The sequence below is a fragment of the Pongo abelii genome, chromosome 3 (genome assembly GCF_028885655.2).
Source record: "Pongo abelii isolate AG06213 chromosome 3, NHGRI_mPonAbe1-v2.0_pri, whole genome shotgun sequence".
In the NCBI taxonomy this organism is placed as follows: domain Eukaryota; kingdom Metazoa; phylum Chordata; class Mammalia; order Primates; family Hominidae; genus Pongo; species Pongo abelii.
The window spans coordinates 199,908,602-199,936,442 of record NC_071988.2 but is presented as its reverse complement, the minus strand read 5'-3'; the positions used below and the strand labels follow the sequence as shown (position 1 = coordinate 199,936,442).

The window sequence follows — 27,841 nt, the reverse complement described above, 5'->3', positions numbered from 1 at the left end:
TAAGTAGTTACACGTGGCTAGTGGCTACCATCCTAAAAGTATAGACTACACATCTTACATGTGTTCATACTTGTGTTTGTGTGTATAGCGACTGTTAGAAAGGATAAATGGAGTAAGCTATACTTGCAGCATTTATTTAAGAGGCTAAAAACCTCCCATATCCCCTCCTCATTTTAAAGCTATGTAAGAGTCATGAATCACATCTCCTGCCGCACCTGATTTTGTTTTTATGCTGTAAAACTGAAATTACTTTTCAGGCTTGGTAAGGGGCTTACTGAAAGGTGACAGCGTGCTGGCAGCCCTCACAGCCCTCCCTCGCTCTCAGCGCCTCCTCGACCATGGCGCCCACTCTGGCCGCGCTTGAGGAGCCCTTCAGCCCACCGCTGCACTGTGGGCTCCCCTTTCTGGGATGGCTGAGGCTGCAGCCGGCTCCCTCAGCTTGCCGGGAGGCTTGGAGGGAGAGGTGTGGGCAGGAACCAGGGCTGCGCAGGGCGTTTGCGGGCCAGCGTGAGTTCCAGGTGGGTGTGGGCCCCGCGGCCCTGCACTCAGAGCAGCCTGTGGGCCCCGGGCAGTGAGGGGCTTAGCACCCGGGCCAGCAGCTGCAGAGGGTGCATCGGGTCCCCCAGCAGTGCCAGCCCACAGCGCTGTGCTGATTTCTCACCCGGCCTTAGCTTCCTCCAGGCAGGGCAGGGCTCCAGACCTGCAGTCCGCCATGCCTGAGCACCCCCCACGCCCCACCGTAGGCTCCTGCGCCGCCAGAGCCGCCCTGAGGAGTACCACCCCCTGTTCCGCAGTGGCGCCCGGTTCCATCAACAGCCCAAGAGCTGAGGAGTGCGGGCGCAAGGTGTGGGACTGACAGGCAGCTCCACCTGTGGCCCTGGTGCACGATCCAGTTTGTGAAGCCAGCTGGGCTCCTGAGTCTAGTGGGGACTTGGAGAACCTTTATTTCTAGCTAAGGGATTGTGAATACACCAATCAGCACTCTGTATCTAGCTCAAGATTTGTAAATGCACCAATCAGCATTCTGTGTCTAGCTCAGGGTTTTTAAATACACCAATCAGCACTCTGTATCTAGCTAATCCAGTGGAGAAGTGAACTTTTGTGTCTAGCTCAGGGATTGTAAACGCACCAATCAGCACCCTGTCAAAACAGACCAATCAGCTCTCTGTAAAACAGACCAATAGGCTCTCTGTAAAATGGACCAATTAGCAGGATGTGGGTGGGGCCAGATAAGAGAATAAAAGCAGGCTGCCCAAGTCACCACTAGCAACCTGCTGGGGTCCCCTTCCATACTGTAGGGGCTTTGTCCTTTTGCTCTTTGCGATAAATCTTGCTAGTACTCACTGTTTGGGTCTACAGTGCCTTTATGCACACCACAAAGGTCTGCAGCTTCACTCCAGAAGCCAGTGAGATGATGAACCCACTGGGAGAAACAAACAACTCCAGATGCGCTGTCTTAAGAGCTGTAACACTTGCTGCAAAGGTCTGCAACTTCACTTCTGAGCCAACGAGACTACGAACCCACCAGAAGGAAGAAACTCCAAACACATCCTAACATCAGAAAGAACAATCTCCGGACACACCATCTTTAAGAGCTATAACACTCACCGTGAGGGTCTACGGCTTCATTCTTGAAGCTGGTGAAACCAAGAACCCACCAATTCCGGGCCCATTACTACATTTAATATTTGTTGTATAATTAATGGCCTTAGGTAAACAGATAGTAAACATAACGTTCTATTTTCTCAATATTTAAATAGTTGTGTCTCTCAAAAAGGTAATGTAAAAATCTATTTAAGAAGCCAGTAACACTTAAGAAACGATTTTAAACTCTCTTGTTTATAACTTACTTTCCTTTTATCATCTAATAAATAGAAGTTATTTCTTCAACTCTAGTTTTTCGGCTCCTTCATGTTATTCATAGTAGATACCATTTTTAAACTAAAATGAATGCAGTCTATCACAGAATTTTTAGTGTAATAATTCACAATTTTTCTTTTTACACTATCAGTAAGCTGAAGATGAGTAAATACCTTTGATTATTTTTTATATTCACCAAAATGTGATTACCCTAAATGACTTGTAACAAGGTGCAAGAGACGTAAATAAATGCATTACTTAAAAATCTTGACATCTGTTAAAAAATAGAACATTTTTAAAAAATCAAATGTCAATATGTTATTAATATTAAGAGAAATGAGGTTATCAAGGTTCAGTATATGATGGTTTTTTTCCTTGACATTTAACCCATCATATTAAAAGCTTCTTCAAAGGAAAGAAATATCAGCTTGTCACCTGGAGATTGAAATTGAGCTGCTCTAAGACAAACTGCTGTTCCTTCCCTATGATGAAATTCATAGATGGACAAAAATGTCAGGATAAAAATAGGCCACCTGGGAAAAAAAAGCCATCAGGAGAACTATAGCTATTGTTACAATTACAACTAAAAATCATTTAAAAGCCAGTTATTTTTCCCTAGTAGCACATGAAAGAACATCTAACACATTGATTTATATTGTTAAATACTTAGGTGAAAAGAAACTGTGATAAGAGTATGCTTATGGCAGTCTGTGGATTTAATGTTAATAAAAGATGAATCATGGATAACATGATATTTTAAAGAATGGCAAATATTTTAATTCATAATATACAAAGGACGTACCACAAGCTGGCATTTTCAAACTCCAGGATAACAAAAAGGAATATCTATATCAATATTAAATACCACGCAAGATATTGAGAGGTTGGATGTCAAAATATACATATCTTATTAGGAAAATCTCTAAAAATGTAAGAGTGACAGAACACTAAATAAACCTAATGAGAATTAATAACTTGCATTTTCCCATAATGTAAAACTTATCTTGAATAAGCACTTAGAAAATATTATTACTCCTAAAAAGTATTCCCCCAAAAAACTGAATACTGTTAAATATCAGCCTTTTCGCCTGTGAAATGGAAGAACATGAATTTGTGAAGTTTCCATTAAATTTAAATACTGTTAGCTACTGGTCACTCCATATTATTAATTGCTCAGTTTTGAATGTTACATGCTAAGAAAACTATTAGCTACTCTTATGGATACTTTATCATGTAAGACATATTACATGCTTATCCAGTGAGATTTGAATCCTTGGGAAGTCAATCCAGGAATCAGTCATACTGGATTTTACTTAACAATTTTAACATCACTTTTTAAAAAAACTCATTTTTAATTATTTAGGAAAAATTATATAGGATACTTAACTTTATTCTATACTGCTTTTCCAATCAATATTTCTCCTATAGACAAATAATGCAAGGAGAGAAGTTCAAATGAAGTATGGGCCAAAATCCAGTCTGACTTTGAAGAAAATAAATAAACCTCAAAGTATAGTACACCTGGTACCTGAGATTGGCAAAACAGTCCTTAATTTTATAAATGTGTTGAATCTGAATGTCAACAGAAAAACAGGGAGTGTGGGGAGGGAGTGCTTGATGGATTGTTTTGGATTATACATAAAATATGTTACAGAAAGTCACCAACTCCTCAGAAACAAAGAAATTAATTTCATGCAGTGAAAATATTGGCAAGTAATAGAACAAAATGGCAGACTTGAAGTTGACAGAAATGTTTTACATACTCATTGTGTATTGGATAGCATTGTTAAAACACACAAAGAAATTGCCTTCACCATACATTATCAATTCCATATTCAAAAATGCCTAATATTTTAAATCTTCACATATAGAAAATTTGAAGAAACAATGCTCAACAGTCTACTGTTTGTAAAGGGATTTCCTAAAAAGAGATTGATAGTAGAATAGGATCTGTCTGCATGACCAATTTTCCTGTGCATTAAAATAAAATTTCATTTAATTTTTACCCCATGATATTTGATTTTTACCACAGGTCCAAATAACTGAATTAAACATTTCACATAAATCATGATACACATTCACCATCAGTCTGAAAGGCCCCATTTTGTTTCATTGTATTTTATTATATATTTTATCTTATATTTCTCACCTTCCTCCCTGTGTCCTACCCCCATTCATCTATCAATGGAATAAATGCTTGATTTCATGATTTTGGGGTTTTTTTTTTCAGTATGAGAATTTTTTCTAAAACAAGAATAATGTTTTGCGAAGGTACTTGTAATTATTACTATGCTATCAATATTCTCTTTTCTATTTATTTAGTCAACATGAAGTTTTTAAGATCAGACATGTTGATTATGAATGCCATTGACATGGTTTGGCTCTGTGGGCCCACCCAAATCTAACCATGAGTTGTAATAATCTCCAGGTGTCAAGGGCGGGGCCAGGCAGAGATAACTGAATCATGGGGGCTATTCCCCCTTACTGTTCTCTTGATAATGAGTGAGTTCTCACAAGATCTGATGGTTTTATAAGCATCTGGCATTTCTCCTGCTGGTACATTCTCTCTTTGCCTGCCACTATCCATGTAAGATGTGACTTACTCCTCCTTGCCTTACGCCATGATTGTTAGGCCTCTCCAGCCAGGTGGAACTGTAAGTCCAATTAAACCTCTTTGTTTTGTAAATTTCCCAGTCTCAGGTATGTTTTTATCAGTAGCATGAAAACAGACTAATACAATCATAGTATGTGATCAACACATTTTGCTTTTATTCATTCCCCTAATAATAATAGCTATGTTGCCTCCAATTACCTATTTCCACAAAACATGTCCCTGCTTGGAATGGGGGCAAGATTTTTCCAGAATAAAATAACAAAGATCACATTGTTGAGTAGTACGATGTAAGCATTTGTAAATCCATCACTGTGTAATTTCCTCCAGAAAGGCTGCACCAGTCTATGTTCCCATAAGCTATAGACGACAAGCATCAATTCTCCATATTCTTATCAACACAGTTTCTTTTCCATTTTGGGACTCCAATAACTGTGAAGTAGTATTTTATTTTATTTTGCATTTATCTGATTACTAATGTGGTTGCACATCTATACACATAATTTTCAGTCATTTTGTGCCATTTATATACTTTGCCAATTTCCTTACTAATTTTTTCATCTTTTTGGTTACTTGGAAGACATTCTTTGTATAGTTTTAATATTAAACCCTTTGCAAATATCTTCTCCCAATCTGTCGTCCATCTGTTAACATTTTTTGTAATATTCATTGCTGGAAAAATATCCTGAATTTTTATGGTGATAAATCCATTGCAGTTAAATCCATATACATTGTGCTTTTAAGGTTCTGCAATGAAGTCTCCATAGCCCCATTATTTTTTATGGTTTTACTATTTGCATTTAAATCATTAATCAATCAGGAGTCCTCCTTTGTGTATGCTATGAAATAGAAGGCCAATTTTATTTTTATACTTTGTAAGTCTGTTTTCCCAAAACAATTTATGAACCATTCAACCTTTTGCCATTGGACATGATACCACTTTCATCTTTATCTAGTTCCCAGATCAAGGGGTCTGCTCTTGAACTCCATTTTGTTACATTAATATTTTCACTCTTTATTTCCTATAATATTATTACTTAGGCTTTGTAATACATTTATATATCACTAAGAAGATACCCTGTTTCTTTTTTGTCAGCTGATTTTTTCAGATATTTTTGTATCTGTATATTTTGTATATACGTATATACGTTCAGTTCCTCAAAGGTACTACTGAATCTTTATTGAAATTACATTGAACTTATACGTTTATTTTGGAATAAAAGCTTTTATATTGTTAAATAAAGACATAATAGATCTCCACATTTATTTAGGTCTTCTTTAATTTCATTTATTACAATTTTAAAATTTCTATTATAAAGGTTTATAGATTTCTTTCCAAGGTTAATTTCTAAATGCTTTTAAAATTTTGTTGCTATTGTTTTATATTACATTATTTTTTGTTTTGGTTGGCATTACTTACTTAAATGAATGCTGAAGAATTGAGAAAGCTGACCTCATGTTTAGCAAACTTGTTCAGTTCTCTTATTAACACTCATTCTTTGTTAATTCTACTAGGATTTCATGCGGATCATATCTCTGTAATTATAGAGTTATACTATTTTATTTTTTTCTCAAAATTTTCAAAATCCATATTTCTTTTACATGAATTCCAAAGAATTAGCCCTAATCTCAAGTGATTTATTGAAATCCAATAATTAAAACTGGACACTTGTTTTGCTCCCAATTTAAGATAATGTATCTAACCTTTAAATGTGATATTTGATGTATATGCATCAAATATTTATATTTGCATTATATTTTGGTATAAGCTTTTAACGCATTAAGGAAGTTTCCATTCAATTTTATGAGAATTTAAAAAATACATAATATGGTAGAAATTCAACTTTATAAGTTGTTTGTTTCAATTTTTAAAATAAATAATGAGCTTTATAAAACTCTTATTCAGCATCTATCAAGATATTTATGTGATTTTTACTGTTAATGAGTGAATTAGAACATTGAAAACTTTTACAAAGTGAAAATATTCTTCTATTCTTCTATTTATCACAAAGTACCTTTTAATATACTTTTGGATTTAGTAAGCTAAAAATGGCATGTTCACATGGAATTATTTCCATTATGTGTATGACGAAGTCCTAGGAAATGTATGTCAACCACTCCCATAGCCTATAGAAAGCTAGACTCACCCAGCAACATGTGCACACATATGACCTTAGCAGATCACTGGCCTCCAGCTGGTAAAAGAGTTAGAGAAGCTGACCTAGGTTGCAGATAGAAGAGGTGATTTATTTTAGGAGAAAGTTGTCGGTCTGCTCTAAGTCTCAATTTCCCGACTGGGAAGGAGTTAGGAGAGCTTTAAGCCTAGAAAAAGGGCCTCCTGGAGCCCTGGATATTTAGGAAAACTGTTACCCAGGGTCTGACAAAGGCCTATGAAATAAAGGCAAGAGGCCACGGTAATAACAAGAAAGTACTGTGCAGAGAAAGCACAAGCAGCCCTGGAACCAGCTAGAATTCCCTCATCAGCAGGGGCAACAGCATGCAGATGGTTCTCATCAACCAGCGAGGGGCTGCCCGAAAATAAAAATTTGCCTAAGAAATTTTAAATCATGCCAAAGGACCAACCAACCCCAACAGGAGGCTGGACCACCCATTGTCAAGGGGCTTAGGGAGAGATTATCACCTGCTTCCTGGGAAGTGTAATCACATTTTCCAACAGACATCTTCAAAGGATTCAAAAAAGTACCTGCGGCCCAGTGCAGTGGCTCACACCTGTAATCCTAGCACTTTGGGAGGCTGAGACGGGCAGATCATCTGAGGTCAGGAGTTCAAGATGAGCCTGGCCAACATGGCAAAACCTGTCTCACCGAAAAATACAAAATTAGCAGAGCGTGGTGGTGGGCACCTGTAATCCTAGCTACTTGGAATGCTGAGGCAGGAGAATCGCTTGAACCCGGGAGGAGGAGGTTGCAGTGAGCCGAGATAGCACCACTGCACTCCAGCCTGGGCGACAAGAGTGAGACTCCATCTGAAAAAAAAAAAAAAAAGTATTTGCATCAAAGAATAAGTATACACAGCCTCCAGGGCCAGAGGAAATAAATATAAAGAAGAAAATTTAAATCAATCCCAGGGGATAAAATTGTCTTAACATTAGGTAAGTGTGTCAGCATCCAATTTTTTCTATACATACCTGTATGTGTGGGTTTTTTAAATTACTATTAGAGAAAATACATATAATAGATTATATAGAAAGAATATAGAGAGAACATGTAATATATATAATAAACTTGAGTTTATATTCTTTATGAAGTACAGAATGCTGTACATTTTACTCAGAACTCTATCATAGGTGTTTTACTTATTAGTATTTTATCTAAAACCTGTATAACATTTAAACTGACTGAATAAGAGTTGTCAGGTTAAAAGCAGAGAGTGACCATTTTTTTTTCTCACTACTGCTCTAATTTTGAACTGTCCTTATTTATCCCCAGATGAAATATTAGGCCGATCTGACATTTTTTTCTACTTAGTTATTAAGAAGAACTCTCATTTTTCAGGAGTATAAAAGTTCTTTTCTGCCTAATATCTGAGTATCAACCTATCATCCAATTTAAAACTTTTCTCATCGTCTTCTCCCCAGTCTCAAAACAACTGGGAACAGACAGCCAAATTCTTATTTCCTCTCCCACAGATTCCTTGGCGACCTTCTGTCACTGGGATCTCTCACCTGTAGTTCCTATCGGAGACACAATGCCTTCTCCAAAGCATTAACACGCGCCCGCCCCTTTTTACTGGCAGTCCACCTGACACGGTTTGGCTCTGTGTCCCCACCCAAATATCATCTTGAATGGTACTCCCATAATTCCCGCGTGTTCTGGGAGGGACCTGGTGGGAGAGATGGTTGGATTGTGGGGGCGGGTTCTCCCATGCTGTCCTCGTGGTAGTGAATAAGTCTCGTGAGATCTGCTGGTTTGATAAGGGGAAATCCGTTTCACTTGGCTCTGGCTCTCATTCTTTGTCTCTTTGCCTGCCGCCATCCGCCTTAAGATGTGACTTGCTCTTCCTCACCTTCCGCCATGATTGTGAGGCTTCCCCAGTCCTGCGGAAATGTAAGTGCAATTCAACCTCTTCTTTCTTTTGTAAATCGCCTAGTCTTGCGTATGTCTTCATCAGCAGCATCAAAACAAACTAACACACCACCCCACGCTGACTCTTCTATTAGTACAGTTTCCCAGGTGGGGGCTATTAGTACAATTTCCCAGGTGGGGGCTTTTGACAGTGTCCTGCTCAAAATCAAGTCCCTCAAGTCCAGCTCCTTTCTATTTATGTGTTATAGGTCTGGCCCAGGGCGTCTTCACCCCAACTTCCGTGGGTGGGTTGCAGTGTCCCACTCTGGCCATCTCTCCTCTTGCTCTGCCAGCGATGATAAAACCTTGAGATTTTTTTATATCTGAGTCAGGTGCCAACCGTGTGTCTACAGAAGCACGAAGCATACCTATCAAAATTTCTTAGTGCTCTTCCAAAAGCTCTCCTCACATAGCTTCAAAAGAAATACTCCACTTTCCTAAAACTCTTTGTCCAGGGAAATTCCCCTTTTTAAAATGTCTTCTAATGAATTCATTCATTTTTATGTACATAACATCATATATAAAATGCATCTAAGAATTCATTAAAGGTGTACGATGGTCTAGTAGTGCAGAGTTTCAGGACATGCCTTTTGCAAGTAATTCATGGATGGTCTAAAACTCCATTTGAGAATAAGGGAGCACTTGGCCTCCACAAAACTTTGCCTCTATTTTGGTGCTTCAGCAAAAACTATAAAAACAAATACTTGTTAAGCTCTTTAGATGTGATGTTTAAAGTTGTTCAATATATAAATTCATTAAATGTATCACTATTTATTTTCTCCATGACCTTGTACAATGGAGGTTGTCTTTATATGCTTTGTACTCATTCTTTTATATAACAAATGTATATTGTTTATTATGCACCAGTCGCTGTAATACGAACTAGAATGGTAGTAGAAGATAAAGCTGAAAGGCCCTCTGCTCATTCAATTTACATTCCAGTAAGGGAGGTTGACTTAAATAAATAAACAAATAAGTAGTTTTCTGTTAGGTAAATACTATGACAAAACTAGATAGAGTGATAGGAGTAAGGACTGTATAAACTATAGTTAGAAAAGGACAATGCATTGACATTTAAGCTGTTGCTTTTAAAAAGTGACAGAGGCCAGACGCAGTGGCTCACACCTGTAATCCCAGCACTTTGGGAGGTGAGGCTGAGGCAGGTGGATCACGAGGTCAGGAGATTGAGACCATCCTGGCTAACCCAGTGAAACCCCGTATCTACTAAAAAAAAAAAAAACTAAAAAAAATTAGCCGGGCATGGTGGCACCTGCCTGTAGTCCCAGCTACTAGGGAGGCTGAGGCAGGAGAATCGCTTGAACCCAGGAGGCAGAGGTTGCAGTGAGCCGAGATCGCACCACTGCACTCCACCTGGGCAACAGAGCGAGACTCTATCTCAAAAAAAAAAAAAAAAAGTGACAGAATGAGGCACATATATACTATGGAAAAAGCATTCTAGACAAAAGAAAAGCTAATGCAAGAGCTCTGCAAAGAGGCATGTTGTCTTGTTCAAGGAACAGAGGACTGTCAATGTACTTTTGAATATAAACGACAAATCTAGAGGTAAAGCTTCTAAGTCACAATCTCCTTTTTCTTATGATCAATTTTCTTGATTGATAAAAGTCACATCTCAATCTGCACCTGGAGGGCAAAATAACAAACACTCTTTTTAGGGCTTTTTTGTTGTTGTCTGCCAGGATTTATTTAATGAAATTTTGCTAGAAATAGGCAAGACTGCCACCTTCTCAATTGTCCATCTCTAGAAAACCCTGAAACAATTAGAATGCATCCAAAGAAAAATAATTATGTAAGTTACCAGGTTGAAGGATTAAATTTTCTAGACTCTTGCCCATTGAGGTAGGAGGTGGTACTCAACTCTGGAGCAGGGACTCGGAAACTGGACCAGATTGAGGACTAGTTAAAAGGTCCAGGGCATCTGGGGCAAAAGCAACATTACGTAAGATATGCCCACCAGTGTGCTACATCAGTTTACCATTGCCATGGCAACACCCGGAAGTTACCACCCCTTTCCATGGCAATGACCCAACAACCTGGAAGTTACCATCCTTTTCCTAGAAATTTCTGCATCATCCCGCCTTAATTTGCATGTAGTTAAAAGTGGGTATAAATATGACTACAGAACTGGCTCTTGGCCACTACTCTGAGTTCACTATCTATGGGGTGGCCCTGCTCCACAAGGAGAAGTAGCTCTGCCACTGCTGTACGCTGCTGCTTCAATAAAAGTTGCTGTCTAACACCACTGGCTCCCCCTTGAATTCTTTCCTGGGTGAAGCCAATAACCCTCGTGGGCTAAACCCCAATTTGGGGGGGTCACCTGCCCTGCATCTCTGTCAAGTTACTCAAATGCAAATGACTGTATTTAAGTAAGAGATTAAACCATAGACTTTAGATTGTCTTTGATTATTAGCATTTTAATTTTCTCTAGGTGTGTGTGTAAACTTCATTCAATATTTATAGTGCTTCATTTTAATAAAGTTTCTTAGGATATAATTTTTTAAGGTTATAAATAATTTTTGCCCCGCATGAGTTCATAGTCACTTGGGGAGAAGAGAAAACAAATTGCAAATCATCGAGTTGCAGAGAGGCTGTGCTAAAAGTGTGGAGAAGATGCCATTGGTGTAATGTGGTAGTCTTAAAGACGGTACCAAATTCTTTTACCTTCCTCCCATGAAGAGGTTCCATTTCCGTCCCCTCTTTTTGAATTTGAGCAGGCTTGTGACTGTTTTGACCTGTAGATAACAGAAGTGATGCTATGTGACTTCCAAAGCAAGATCCTTAGAGGCATAAGGTTTCTATCTGGCTTTCTGGAATCTCTACTATCTGGATGTTCCCTCTCAGAACACAGGCCCTGGGAGCCAGCAGCTATACTGTGAGAATGCCAAGCCTCCTGGGAAGAGGACAAGTAAGTGCTCTGATGACAGTCCCCGCTGAGCCTGCCAGTCACCCCAGCCCAAGAACCCAACTCGCAGATGGAGAAACCTGCAGATGACTCACAAGTGTGAGTCACCTCCAGCCAGTCAAGGCTTTCCAGGGTAGGCTCTGACATGCAGCAGAGAAAACCATGCCTGCAATGTGCCTTTGTTTCTGATCCACAGAAAGTCTAAGCAAAATAAAATGATTGACATTTTGTCACTAAGTTTGGGGTGGTTTGTCATGTCGCAATAGGTAAATGGAATAGAATAGATAGTGATCATATATTTCAGAATTTTCAGATGGCCTTTATTTCAAATATTCAGTAACTTTAAATCCTTCAAGATCCTTTAGATGATCAGATATTGGCCTAAAGCTTTCTTCTGATAAGAGCAGTCCTTAGACCACTTTTTCTGGCTGGGCAAGTTGAGGAAGGCTTCAAAGAGGAGGTAATGTTTGTCAATATTATTGAAAAATTGCCAGATCCATTTCATGCATTCATGAAATAAACACCACTATTCGGGGCCAATACCTAGAAGACTTTAATGCTTTGAAAAGCACCTAAAAATCATTTCCCAATTGCATATTATTTGATCTTCAGTTTTGTCATCTGCCTGCACTTGGTACAAATTCTGTGTCATTCTAGAGGTAATTCTGCAAGGCAAGCCAGTCAGTATTGTGACAGCAGATGATGGAAAAAGGAATGCTGCCTTCTTTTGTTCCTACAAAGAATAAGAGGGAAGGGGAGTGGGGGGGCACATGCAAGGATTCTATTGCTTTTTCATCTTTCTGTTATCATTGTCTGTGTCAGCTCCTCAATGTAGGGGGACCATTTAGTCTTTGCATCTACAAAAAACAGGCCATTTTTTTCTTTTTGCTAACCTAATTTTTAAAAATCATTTAATTGAGCCCAGAGGCTGTGCAATGGAAGGATACAGAGTTTGGGAAAAATAAAACCAATGAGTGAACCAGGACATTTTGTGTTCTTTAAGCTTTTAGGAGGACAAGTGCTGAGGACACTGTAACATTATTATTATGACTGATTAGCCGCCAACAGCATGATTTCAGAAAGAAAGGGAAGGAAAAAAGCCAGTTATCATTACACACAAGCAGCCTACTGTCAGTCCTTGAAAATAAAAATTTGAGATAGAAGACAATGAATGCTGTATTCAGGCATCATTAGTCTATTCTCTTTATGTAGATTTCATATTAATCTGTTTATTATAAATATGTTTCACATGTCACTTTTCTTCTATTTCCACTTTATTTTTTCTCTACTCCCAGATTTCTCGGCACCAAACTCTTAGCTACTATCTTTTCTGGCAAATTCAAATCCCAGAAGGTATCTCCTGCCACAGTATCACAACTAATTTTCTCCTTTCAATTAAAGGTCATAGTTTGTTTGAAAGAGCAAAAAGAACTGCAAGAAGCATATTGACATTGTGTAAATGAGAGCTGAATATCAAGGAGTATACAGTTAATGAACAAAAGATCATTGCTTAGTGTCTAACTGCAGCATTAAGGCTTGGTATTGAATTCACTGAAAAGGTGATGTGACAGAGGACAAACAGGGGACAAACAGGTGAGGGGCTTCATCTTGTTCAGTGGGGGCTCCAACCTCCTCTCTCTATTACTTCCTATGTATTGTTTTGTTCTCAGAACTTAAATGTCTATTTGAGGGGGAAAATGCATTCTTCTGTCTTGTGCAGAGATATATAATATGGTGCTTATAACATGTGTACTGGTTTATATTATTCAATACAATAACTTGCATTTTTATCCAGTGGGCTAAGAAAAACATATTTATGGAGAAAAGGCCATTCTGAAGCACATTTTATGTGTTAGGGCTATTGATTCGAAGACTACATGTTGTAAGTGTGCAAATATTAAATGTCAATATAACTATATTTTATGATTTAATTGCTAATAAGAAAGCAGAATGATAAACATCTAAGAGGAAATGTGTAAAAACTGAATTGCTGGAATGTATTTTTATCTTAAAGAAAAATTACTGAAGATACTTGTTAAAGATGATAAGGAAGACTTAATTCAAAATGGGCTACTACAAAGGAGGATTGTAGCAGGTGAGAGACACTGGGCTTAACTCCAGATACAATAAGAAAAAAGGATTTATAGCAAAGAGCAGGGTCAGGGGCTGCTGGATGGACAATTACTAGGAGGTATGGTAATTATTTGTTCAGCTGACCTAAGGAGTTTTGCTGAAGACAGGCCAGGTGATAAAATTCAGAGAGTAGTCAGACCAAGAATTGCGGATGGAGGGGTGCTTTTATAAGTTGACTCAGCACGATTCTTGCTAAAGCTGGACAATGCAGAGATAAACACAGAAGCCCAAAAGTCAGGGCCTAATTGAGAAGAGTTCAGAGGAGCCTGAAAAGAGCTTGGTCAAGGATAGAATCATTGTCACGTAACGATGTTTTTAGTTAGATACATACTTTGCAGTTAGTTATGCTATGTTGATAGAGTTCCATGTGAGTGTGAGTGTGTGTATGTGTGCATGTGTAGGTATGTGTTTGTGTTTTCCATAAAGAGGACATAAAATGTATTTTATACTGTAAATTTCAGTGTGTATCTTTTCAATGGAATGTCAATTCAGTGTTTGCTAATAGCTCACAGATTTATGTTTGTGAAAAAAGAAATACTGGTTGTTAGAAAAGGAAGTTGTTATATTGCTTTCTGAGATGAAACAGTTATAAGGTACATAGAAATCTTACCTTTAATGCAAACTTTATGTTTTAATCCTTCATAAGATTTGACGGTCAGCTGCCAGGTATACATCTTTACCAGCACTGTAGTAATCAATTTAAAAATATTTTAGTGTTAGGAGAGATTAATCATTTGTTTAGGTTTTATAATTTAAAGACCCCTAGTTGTATGCTTTAATAGCCACTCATGTAAAATTTTAAAAATACTATTTCTACTGATCCAGTACTAAAGATGCTAATAGATGAATAATGTATATAAAAGTGCACATTTTAGAAAAAGTGAACATTTCAAAAAGGTTAAAGGAACAATTTTGTTATATCATCTTTCAATGTTCATTTAATTTCTATGGATCATTTTCCTTACCCATAAAAATTAAGGTTTAAATTAATATGCCTTTATCTTTATGGTGCTATTGCTAAAAGTCAATTGCTCACATAAATATTCTTTGTCCAACAATTAGAGAAAATCTGTTTAGTAACTAACATGTTCAATCGTTTGATTAACAAATTAACTTTTTTGAAAATATAGAAATAGAGATAATATACAAATATGTGACATAAGCTTTATCGTAAAAAACTTTAGCATTTACCTCAAGTGGCAAATCTAACACACATGAAAGGATTCCAGACAACATAAAATTAGAAGAAATGTGTATTATATGAGATACAAAAGCTGAGAAAGCTCACAGGCAAAAGAGATCAAGGTGTTTTTGTGGATAAAGTTCTCCCATCTGACAATTCAGGATATTTAATGCTTTCTGTTAACCATCTCATTGTAAATGTATACCTAAACTCTTACTGTAAAGATGTAACTACATTTAGAAATGAAAGTTAAGGGAAGTTCATCTTTTTTTCATTTTAAGAAGTATTCATTGATAAAAATTAAACAATTTCCTTTGAAAAATGTGATTTCACTTACTTTTTTTAATGTGCTATTTGCAAATATAGAGAATTAGTAATAAATGAAACATTCACAAGTTTTGGTGGCACAAAGATCAAAGAGAATAAGGCAAATCTTATTTGTTAGATTTTCACACTCAAATTTAGAAAGTAAATTATTCTAGAGGTAGGGGTTATCCCTGAAAGGACAAAAAAGATTTCCAAGTCTGAGTAATGCACACTGGTTGAAGAGTGATAAAAGGTTCTTGTTTGTTTTGAGACAGAGTCTCGCTCTGTCACTCAGGCTGGAGAGCAGTGGCATAATTATTGCAGCCTCCACCATCTGGGTTCAAGTGATTCTCCCACCTCAGCCTCCCAAGTAGTAGAGACGGGATTTCACCATGTTAGCCAGCCTGGTCTCAAACTCCTGGCCTCAAGTGATCTTCCTGCCTTGGCCTCCCGAAGTGCTGGGATTACAGGTGTGAGCCACCATGCCTGGCCAATAAAAGGTTCTTTAGACAGAGTTCACATTTTTAATATGGGCCAGCAGTTCCATAGTGTGGCCCTTAAAATTTTAAGGCAAGAAAATTTAGATAATAATTCATTATGTGATCACTGAGAGCAATAACTCAAAATACAGTGTTTAACTTACACAATAATAATAATGGAACTGTAAGCATCTGAGAGCCTAGCAGGATGAGAGTAGATGGAAAACGTATCAGAAAGGACTTTCTACCAATCTTCAAAATTAATCCAGATGAGATCTTACAATGGAGAAGATAACTTGGGGCAAACAAGGAAAATTATATGGAAAAGATATAATGGATCTGTATCAGTGGGGACTAGACAGATAAAATGTGTAATAGCTGGAAAGAAAACAAGAGGACTTTTCATGGATGATCACCAAGTGACTTTCCAATGTTGACCATATAGGACACAATTAATAAATAAATATTCCCTAGCAAATTCCTACATTCTAACACAAAGATACCTAATATTCTAGAGGAACAGGGTGCATGGAATATAAACATGAAACAGGTTCTGAAAACAAAGTGGAAAAATGCTAGTTATATACCAAATGGGAGGAAAGTTCAATTTTAAAATAACCAGTTAATAAAATATGAATACTACTTAACATTTACAGATACATCTTAAAGAAAAAAAAATTTAAGAGTAAGATGCATTCATAAAATCAACAGGATACTATAAAACATTCACATTTTTTCAATGCCTTTTAAAAAGGAACATAAGAGGCCACATGTAGTGGCTCATGCCTGTAATCCCAGCACTTTGGGAGGTCAAGGCAGGCAGATCACTTGAGGTCAGGAGTTCAAGACCAGCCTAGCCAATATGGTGAAACCCCATCTGTACTGCAAATACAAAAATTAGCCAGGGGTGGTGGCACATGTCTTTAATCCCAGCTACTTGGGAGGCTAAGGCAGTAGGATCACCTGAACCTGGGAGGCGGAGGTTGCAGTGAGTCGAGATCACACCACTGCACTCCAGCCTGGGTGACAGAGTGAGACTCTGTCTCGAAAAATGCAAAACAAAACAACAAAAACAGAAGGAGCATAAGAAAATACAGACTGTATAAAATTGTACATCAAATTATACTTTCTTTGTCATTTCCCAACATCATCTCAGTAACAATAGTTGGATAACTTTAGCAGTCGTGGGTAAATAAGAATTAGATTAAAATCGGAAAAGATAAATCCAGTAAACTATTTATGACCCTTCATAAACCGTGAGGCACTAACAAATTTAGATAAATGAGGGAGGAAAATGATCACACAAATTCAATAAATTATTTAACTGATAGCATAATTGAAATGAATATTTTGCTGTGAGACTAAATGTTTATTACACAAGAAAAGCATGCTAAAGAAGAAGATGAAACTGAGTAAACCTCCAAAACAAATAAAAAATACTTCTGTATTAATAAAATGGGGTTGTTTTGCTTTTGCAGACTTAATAAACGTGACACAGGAAATGACTGGATTTTAGGAATTAATTATGTTTGGCCACTTAATGCAATGGAACCAACACTGGAAGTGAATAGTTAATATCACTGTTCTTACTAATTCATTCACAAGACAGCACAGAAAAGCAAAATATCAAAGGAGCACTGGGAATGACTCTACTAATAGTGCAGACCCTTTGGGCAAAAAGAGACTCAGAAGTGTACTTTACTCAAAAAGACCATTAGACTGTAACTTTATTAACTTACAATATAGGACATGGCAATGGGTACCAGGAGGGATTCTCTGAACCCAGAGCAACAAGAGCACATTCTCCAAGCAGAAGACAGGTGGTTTGCTATCCATTACCCAACTGCTTTATCTCCAAAGGGAAAGAAATAATAACCTCTACGGTTTTCTGTGTTCACATTAAAATAAAGCATACATAGACCTCAAATTTACTACACTTTCCAAAGAACCATGGATATGTATTTCTTTCATATTTAAATTTCACCAGATGTAAATAATGCAAAACACATTTTTAAAAATAATAATTTTTTAATATAAAACAAGTCATATTGTGGAATTCATATTCTATTTTGTATGAATACACCCTTTAGTGAAAAGTTTTTAAAAGATATCAATTTGAGTACATTTTCTATATATTTAATGTATCATAATATACTATAAATGATATAGAACTGTAGTAAAAGTCATTTGTAATGGCTCTAGAGAAAAGAACTAGAAATCATATTGCAAAGTTAATTTAACTTGCTTTATTTTAAGAAATATTATTTAAGCCAGAAGAAAATTCACTAGAAACATTAGAAAAATCATAGGTTACATTCTTCATAAAATAGTAATACATTTCTTTACGAAAGAAAATGAACCTATTAAATGTAGACAATAGAACAAAGCTTGATCTCAAAGTAAATCAAAGTATAGTAGTAAATACGCCTAATATATGGGTCTGCTAACAAGATAATATATGGTCATTAAAATGTATACTTGGCAAAAAGAAGTAATTTGTTCCAGTTATTCAAAAAAGTTAAAATTTTTACTGTCTGAAAATGATAACATTACTGTTACTGATTACTACATCTTGAAATTTTCTAGAATAGACATATAAAGTGGATCTGAGTACATGAATTGGTAGGGATGAGGGGGTGCTGTTGCCAGAATAGGTTTATTATGCTGTTACTTATACCCTAAGATATTGTGAATAATTGTAGTTTTTTAAAGAATAATATAGAAAATTACTCTTTAATATTTTTTTGAACAATTCACTTCGCTTTGTAAGGCAAGGAATATCTTCAGGGAAATTTTCAAGTAAGAAATAAGCGTGGAGACAGATTGCCTCAGAACATTTGCCGGTACTTGCAAATGAGGCATCAATGCAGAACCTTTGTTAACATTTTCATTTTAATTACTAGCTAAATTTCACTTATTTGTAATTATGAAAATCAGCACACTGAAAGTTATTTTTAAAGATTGTACTGTACAGAGAAATCATTATTGTTGTTGCATAACTAAAACCTTCATCTCATATGCAACACCTAGGATTTGGGAATTGGGTTTTGTGACTTTTCTCCTCATTTGGTACACACAGACATTTACACAATTCAAAAATTAGATAATCTACTTTATCTGTATTTCAATTTTAACAGTGACATACCAGACACAAGGAACTGAGTCAATTACCTGGATGTAACTAAATATTTTCTCATTTAATATCACACAGGGTAAGTTATAAAAATTTAGTACTCAATTTTAATTATTTGGATATTTACTGTCACATGGATAAGATGATATGTGAATTTGTTGGGATTTTACTGGGCTTAATACCTGGGTGATGTAATAATATGTACAAAAAAGCCCCGAGACACGTGTTTACCTGTGCAACACACCTTCACGTGTACCCCCAAACCTAAAATTTAAACAAATTAAAAACTATCTGAATATCTTACATTACGAGTAAAACATCCAAAAAGAGTATCTTATTGATATTTGAGTTTTCTTGGAATTAAAATGTAAATGGCATTCCAGACAATTTTTGAGAGGCGGAATTTTATTTTTCATCCACATCTTAATTTTTTGAAACTCACCAATTGGTATCTTACTGTAACATTTGTTAAGAGGCTGGGATTATGCAAAAATGTTATGTATATTTGTGTTTTATGCAGCAGTTAAAAATATGCACATATTTTACACACATACGCCTGATTTGTTTTGAGGTTTTGGCTCTAAAATGCAGAGATGACTGCTACTCTAAGACGTTGAATATATTTTATTTAAAATACAGCACTAAACTTTCAAGTAAACAATAAGGTATACCTTACAATTTGAGAGACAATTACATTTTATTTTCCTTACACAGAATGCTATAAGCAATGATTTTTGCCAATGCTATTTGAACATAGCAACATTTACAAAAAAATAAAACTACTTAGTATTAAGAAATTTGTTTCACTCTTTTTAAATTATATCAATGAAATTCAAACATCTATACTTGAAGGGAAAAAAATCTACAAATTCAAATGTATACACATTCAGAACATGCGTTTTGTTATAGTAAATGGACTTTTTAATGATCCATTCAGTGAGGAAAATTTGTTTCCCAGCAGGAATTCCATAGATTTCAAAACTCTCTGAATGTACAATAATAAAATTACTCAAGCTCAGGTATTGCCTTTTTTATTATATTTTGCATCTGCCATTCTTCCATGAAAGCACATTCATTTATTCTGTCACCTAATTATCATCATGGCAAGTTATGACAAACCAAATAGCTTGGGTAGGGAATCAAAGACAACATGTTTGTACACAGAAGTAATCTTATCTGTTTGCCTTCTTCTCCAGACACATCTCAGCCATTTAATTAACTCATTCTCTGAAAATCAGACGAAAGTCCAGTTGCATTGATCTGAATCATTCTGAATAAAATCTGCATTTTATGGAAAACTCAGGAATGCGAATATCGAGTATGCCAATAGAACAGACTCTCCAAATTGGGGGATTTTTGAAACTCTATTTTATATATATATATATATGTATATAGTGAAAACACCCCTAAATGTTCACTTTAAATTCCCTTTATATTTTGCTTCAGTTATGTTTAAATTAGAAAAATGCAACGCAATAGAGCAGATTCACCTGCTTTAGCAAACATGACCAGGATTATGTTTCGGTTCATTTTAAGCTATTACCATGACAACAATCTTTCTCACAGAAATTAATGAATAACCTTATCAAATAAATTTATGAAACATCACTGTGATTTGAGTTGGGAAGTTTAGTACCAGTGCACTTTATAATTTATAACAGAGTCTAAAAAGGGGGTACAATTTGTTAAAGACTACCATTAACAACCTGGCTTTGAAAGCTTAAATTTAGTTATTCAGATTAATCAGAAACTCTCATTTATCAATGAAAAATATTCCTGAAATATAAAACAACAGTACTTTAATGTATTGTTTTTATAATTATCTAAATCATCTTTGAATAGCAAAAGTTGATGTGTATATTTTTCATATATAGGACTCTCAGACTACTTACATTCTGGAAATTTCCAGAGCAAAATCAAATCAGGAGTTTAATGGAACCTGCCTCAAGACAGCACTTCACTCTGCATTACACACTGCCGTAAGTCATTTAAACATGGTTCAGTCTACAAACATTCATTGACTGCCATTTGTGTGCCTGTCATTGTGCTATAATGCTAAGAACGTGGAAAAGATATTCCAGACCTCAAAGAGCTGCAGAGCTACAATCCAATGGGGAACCCAGCCAAGCAAATCAATCCCATTTTATTACCGTTGTAAGGGAATATGCTGGACGCAGTGGGAGTAACGAGGAAGAACACACAACCCAACCTGAAGCGGGGCAGGGAGGGCTTGTCACAGAGGCTGGCACCTCCGCTGTCCTTAGTGGCTAAGATGAAGTAAGGTTGTCTGAGAAGATGAAAAGTTTTGTTGTTGTTGTTCATTTGTTCTGAGGTAACAGCAACCGCATGAACAGAAAGATGACAGGCCTACAACACACTCCATACGACTGGCTCAGAATTTGGTGATTTCCATTCATCAAGGCAATAGATGCTTATTTTAATAATTTAGTAGTTTCTATAAGTCTGTCTATATTCTTCATTTCTATATGTATAAATTTATAAAGCAAAAAAATACTGCAAACATCAATTGATGTTAATATTTCTGTGTATTTCTGTTCATCGTTTTTTCAAGGTAGCTACATAAATTTCATTAAATTGGAGTCATTGAATATGTAGTTTGATACCCGGTTTTCAACTTAATATTGCAAACATTTTCACATGCCGTTAAATATTTTAAGTTATCTTTAAAAATTGTTTATTAGTAACTGCAAAATACGCCATCATCAAAATGTACCAAAGTATATTTAATCGTGACCTTCGTTTTGGCATTTGGTGATTTATAGTTTTTTTAAGAACTATGAAAAATTAATACACACACGTATAGTATCTGTGATTATCTTTTAGCATAGATTTTGAGAACTAGGATTATGGGGGAAATAATACATTTTTAGAGATTTTCATATGCATTTTCAAACTGCTTTCCAGGAAGAATAGATTCTTACCAATAGTATATGACAGGTTTCATTGTCTTAAGTATCTCTTATCATACCTATATCTTTATTAGCTGGATAACTAACTGTTTTATCTTGGTCTAACTTTGCATTTTGAATATCAAAATAAACATGAAGGTTTTTGTTCGCATTATATGTAGTAATAATTCCATTAAGCCACTATGACAGCATGAGCTCATGGTTAACTTAAAACTTAGAAAGAAAAAACCTGATACTTAAAACTGTGTTTTTTAAAATGAGAGAACTTTTAAAAGGATAGCTTTTTTCGGTAACTGAGATTTTTTTAATCACTCCTTATCAAATGACTGGCCGTGTGCTCTATTAATAAAGAAATATATAGCAGAAGTAAAACTGAAGTTATGGAATATCAAATTCACCTTTACTCCTTGACTTTCTCATTCACACTTTTTTCATTATACTACAAATTGAGATTACATAATATTGAGCTTCCTTTAGAATTCAGAATATTTCTGCACATCTTGTCATGCTTCAGCATAACCTAAAATGGGACAAGTTCTCTTAGCAGATTTTTTTTCAAGTCCAAAAGAACTCTGAATAAAGTCTCAAACTCCAGGGTTAATCTCCTTGACCAACCAGTAACCAACAGTATTTCCAACTAAGATTACAACTATGCAGTAGATTCAGAAATGGCATCAACAATGTTTAATGTCAAAATGCAGTCAAAGCCAACATTTGCTATAACTGAGAAAACCATTATATAGGTGCCTTTGTTTGCTGTAGATATGAACAATGTTAATTTACTTTGAAGAGATTCTTAGGGAGGTTGCAGAACTCTGGAGTTCTAGAGAATACAAATATCTGAATTAATGTTTGAAGATTCTATAAAACATACATGTATATAAAATTGAAGATTCTATAAAACAAATACACATATATGTGAAGATTCTATAAAACAAATATATATATACATGAAGATTCCACAAAACATGTATACCACCATTTGAATCTTATACTCCTGAGGATAATTAAATTTAGCTTCTGCAAGAGACAGACTTCAAAGTTTCCATGGCTTAAAACAACACAGATGTATTTCTTGTCCATCTGAAATCTGATACAAATCCTATTTCATGTTGCTACTCTGCCATCAGGAACACATGCCTCCCAAGTCACAGGAGAAGAGAGTGATGGTGGAGACACACCTGCTGGCTTCTACTTCTGCTGGAAGTGACGTCATTTCTGCTCATAGTGCATTAATCACAACAAGATGGAAGGCTAGAGAATGCAGAGAAATAGAAGGAAACATTGGTTTCTGCCACGTGTCTCAACTAAAGGCTATGCAATTTAAAAATTTGTAATATGTAGAAGAATTAAGAGAGGTTAGATCTCTGCCACAAAATGCTTACTAGATGAGTCCTCAATCTTATATTCGAGATTTTGTGAAACATAAAAAGTTTTAAGACATAATTCCTACCCATGAAAATCCTAAAATGTATAATATAGTTAAGGAGTCAATGCAAAATGTATCAAGATTTAACAACGATTTTTTTTTTGCAGCACAGAAACAGAAACATTTACTATTAAAGAAGGAGATCGATGAATAATTACAGTGGGCTTCATAAAAAAGTTGTGTGAGTTAGTCTCTCAAGGACAGAATGGTGAGATTGACATAGGAGTGGGGAAAAGAGAGTGCATTAGAGGCAAGATGATGCGCTCCAGGGAAAGCAAAGGCGAGAAGGGCTATGACAGCTTCAGAGAAACGTAATAGGCCTAATTAGATAGAAAGTACATTTTGAGAAATCGTGGGAAATAAATACATGGAGCAGAGAATCTTGTAAACTACACAGCAGAACTTAGAATTGATACAGTAGAAAACTGGGAAACATTTGAAGTTCTTGAGCAAAAGCCTGAGATTTCTTGTTTAAGAATTATACTGCACTTATCTCCATGAGGACATGAAGTGGCATACACAGTACAATATGACACAAAATTAGGCATCAGGGAATAAAACCAAGCATTGTCTGCTTGACGAATTTAATGGACTTAATGAATTTAATGAAACAGAAGGAAGAGATGGTGGGCTACACACTACTTGAAACAGCTGGACGCTGAGCACTTCGCTGTGCTGAATTTCACTCTTCATTTTCTTACATAAAACAAAAAGGAAAATATATTAGGTTAAATAATTTTCACTGGTTTGGCCAAAAAAAAAAAATCCACAAAACCCTCACTCACATAGGTCATGATAGGAGCAGTGTTTGAGGAAGATTTGTCTGGCATCAGTATGAAAGCTGAGTTGGAGCAAGTGGCAGAAGAAATGGAGGGAGCAAAGACATAGTGAGGGCCCCTGCACCACAGTGGCCAACAAACACCCAAAACACTACAGTAGTAGGGTGGTGGTGGTGATGAACCCACTGTGGTAGGAACTGTCTTTTGTGAGTGTCTCATCGAAGTCCCTAAATATTCTCTGAGAAATAAGTGTTACTGAAGGAAGTCGAAGGTGTTCTAGAGTCTTCACAAAGAAAGACATCACTGCAACCAAAACCTGAAGCCATTTACTAAGCATGCCAAACGTAGAGTCCCTTTACATTCTGTCAGTGAGCATAACATGAATGTTGCTAAAGCTTCACACATGCTAACAATGATTATTTAGACAAGATAAGGAAATCATGCACATGAATAACTTACCATGACTAATGGTTGCTTGGGGAACACCCAAACTTCATTCAGAAAATCTCACAATCTTAAAGCCCTAAGAAATGTTTCGAGATCATTCATAGAGCCTTCTACTCACACAATGTCACATCTAAATCATTATAATGACTTCTATTTTAGAGTCTTTTGGAACAGAAGATGACATACTCTCTGATAGGTGGCTATAGACACTGTAAAACATATCTATTTGCAGATTGCTATTTTCATAGAGTAAGATAAGTAAAACTATACTCTCAATAAGACAGAACAAAGAAACCAATACAAAAAGTTTAAAAATACAATAACAACTTTCTTTATTAAAATTTTAGAACAATTAAGTGAAGCAAATGAAGGTAAAATAGTCCATTTTTTAACACTCCCTTCAAGCTTACTATGCTCCTTTTTCAAATACCTACAACATTGTTATGTGTGTTCTTGTGTGGCCACCAAAAAAGTTGTTTTACAAAAGCATGCTATCAACAAATACACATGATTTTATTAATTGGAAGTAATAACAATAGGCTTTATTTCATTTAATGCCATCTCCCAGGTAATATATGGAAAGTCAAATTTCAAAATCTCTCAACTAAGAAAATATGAACAACTAATTAATTACAATGAAATATCATGGCAGCGAATTATCACTCTCTCAGCTATTTTCACTACTTTTCATTATTTCTATATGTTAATTAATCAATGTTGTTCATTCACAGTTATTTATTGATTTTTTCATCATAATATAGATTATACCGTTTTCTTCCTTGGATTAACATGTAACAGTCCTTAGAGACACTGGATGCTAAACTATGGATCTCAGAAAGTATTAAACATATTATCATGTGTTTAATAATTGTTTGGGACTACTTTGAAAGAGATGGTATACTAACCAGGTCATTCTGACATCTATAGGATGTGCTACATCAATGCAGAATGGTTTTATAACCTTGCCAAGGTCATGAAATACCACTCTACAATGAAAATAAAGTCAGCCCAATGAAATATGAAAACTATGACTGAAAGCCATGTTTTCTTTCAATCAAATAATAAGATCTCACATTCTTTTGAGAATCTTCAAACAACGGACTGACTGCGATTCTGTCAGATTAAGTTCAAAATAGCATGTAGCAAGGTAAGAGCTTTTTTTCTCTCTCTCTGTTTGCTTTTTCTTTGTTTGCTTGTTTAGTGTGTGCATCCATTTTGTTCATTTCTTTAAGATTTTTTAAATTGTTTTTAAAAATATTTTAAAAACAGTGAAAAATATACTAACAAAGACCACATAGATAAGTGAATATATGGACAGTTTTTAAAACATTTTTAACAGAGGCAGTGCAGTCAGTTCAGCAACATGTCGCCTGACATCCTTAAGTACACATTGTCAAATTAACCCATATGGTTCCAAATAACACATCATTGACAATCAGCTTCATAAGCATTTAGACATTTTTGAATCATCCATTATTCTTTTGATAACTTATGGTGACTTTTTTGTAGGCATCACAATCTATAATTTCCTAAATATATACTCCCATTTTCCCTACCTAAATATTTTGAACATAAAAGGTCTACTAAAATATTTTAAATAAGCAGATATTTCATTTGAAAAGAAACACAAGAAGAAAAGCTCAAAACAAATGATAAGACTTTCAGTTCTTTATTTATTTTATTTTATTTTTGAGATGGAGTCTCGCTGTTGTTGGCCTGAGCTATAGGGCAATGGCGCGAACTCGGCTAACTGCAACCTCTGCCTCCCAGGTTCCAGCAATTCTCCTGCCTCAGCCTCCGAGTAGCTGGGATTACAGGCACCTGCCACCACGCCAGGCTAATTTTTGCATTTTTAGTAGAGATGGTGTTTCACCATGTTGGCCAGGCTGGTCTCGAACTCCTGACCTCAGATGACCCACCAGTCTCGGCCTCCCAAAGTGCTGGGATTACAGCCATGAGCCACTGCACCCAGCCTCAGTTCCTAATTTATAAACTGATGAAGTCCCAAATGCTATAACTTCATATCATTTTAATTTTTAGCAATCCATCTAAATTGAAAAGACTATATTGACATTTCCATGATTTACTAATAGCCAAAAATCATATCACTTTTGATCCTGAAAAAAATTCAAGAAGCCTTGGGATATTGACACAGAAAAAAAATTGTAATTAACTTCCAAATTGTCAAAATTTCTTATGCTCCTCTAGTATCTCAGTGCTCTAAGAATGCCATAATAAATCATTTTGTTTAATGTATCCTTATGGGTTTTTCTAGTGAAGACCAGAAAACCTGCTACACAAATTATAGAAGAGTTATAACACTAATAAATCAGTTTTGTTGGGACTAAAGTTCAGTTCTCAGAAGGTAAGTTAAAGAAGTCCCTTCCAGTGAGACGCAATTTGCCAACACCCATAAAAACACAAACTCTTTCCTTCGAGGATTTAGATATGAATTTAATTACAAAACCTATTTTTCACCTAAGTATTTACTTAACATGCCGTAAGTGAATGTGTATGGACATGTATTTACAACCAATATATATAACATTAATTTACGTGTAACATTTATATGTGTATGCATATGAATATATAATTGGTCATATTTAGATTTTAAATCCTTAATAGGTAGAGATTACATAATACATATTATAAGTATTTAATATGTGTGTGATAAACAAGTAAGTCACAGAGATGGCTGAGAACAGTACCCTTTGATACTCAAATAGAGCATAAATATTCTCACACCTGTGTATTTCCAAAGGAACCTTTATTTCTACTAACTGTCATTTCGTGAATTCTACTTCATCTTTGTAAAATATATAGTTGGCCTATAATATAGATGTATATTTTTAAAACTTGTAAGTATTACAACCCCACAGAAATCATTATAACTGTCTAATATTTTTTCTAAGAATAGGGCCTACTGTATTTCATATTTTAATAAAACAGATATTTTTCAACTTTTCTCTCTGCTAGTCCTTATCCCCATAATGCCTAACAAAAACTGGCATTTAGATACAGATTGTACATTATGCAGAAGATAACAGATGAGCTTATCAGCTGTTTTACAATTACAAGGGTAAATTTATTGATAAAACTGCACAACATGAACTAACCTGACTCTTGTCAGTAACATGTGACAATATCAGTTTTCTGACTAGCTACCTGTTTGTAGTGCTCCTTAAACTGCAATGAAACAAATGACTTCTGTAACATTAAAACAATGGGCATTGGTTAAAAGGCTCAGAAACTATTTCTTTTCCACAAACTTTCAAAAGGCTTGTTGTAAATTTAGTGTTTTAACCTCAAATATATTTTTCTTACAATTTCTTTAGTAATATTTGCACCAAAATGTACTTATTGTGCCATCTTCAGGGCGTTTTTAGGAAACAGCTCCATGAAGTAAATTAGAAATTACTTTCCTTGGTGGGGTTTTTAAATTATTATTTTAAAGCTATAGAAGGTTTTTTTATGTATAGTTATTTTAAGTTTTAAAATATTAGTTAAAATCTATAAAGCAAAATAATTTAAGCTTTAATGTATATG

General features: G+C 35.5%; 1 long non-coding RNA gene and 1 other non-coding gene across 7 annotated transcripts in view; both read right to left on the bottom strand.

Moving 5' to 3' along the window:
- The window catches only part of AGA-DT (AGA divergent transcript), a 254,277-nt gene that overhangs the window by 89,065 nt on the left and 137,371 nt on the right, over positions 1 to 27,841 (bottom strand). The window contains exons 3-5 of one of the 6 annotated variants that reach the window (XR_010139824.1): positions 14,220 to 14,294; positions 11,236 to 11,306; positions 5,633 to 10,197 (exon numbers count right to left, since the gene is read on the bottom strand). The exons of 1 other annotated variant lie outside the window; for it this stretch is intronic. This is a non-coding gene — a long non-coding RNA (AGA divergent transcript). Of the gene's footprint in view, positions 1 to 5,632; positions 10,198 to 11,235; positions 11,307 to 14,219; positions 14,295 to 19,725; positions 22,895 to 27,841 lie in introns of those variants that run through there. 4 more of the 6 variants (XR_010139825.1, XR_010139823.1, XR_008524894.2 and 1 more) reach the window with 4 other exon arrangements.
- On the bottom strand, positions 26,557 to 26,619 carry LOC112133250 (U7 small nuclear RNA). Its single transcript, XR_002914924.1, has one exon. It is a non-coding gene; the product is annotated as a U7 small nuclear RNA (small nuclear RNA).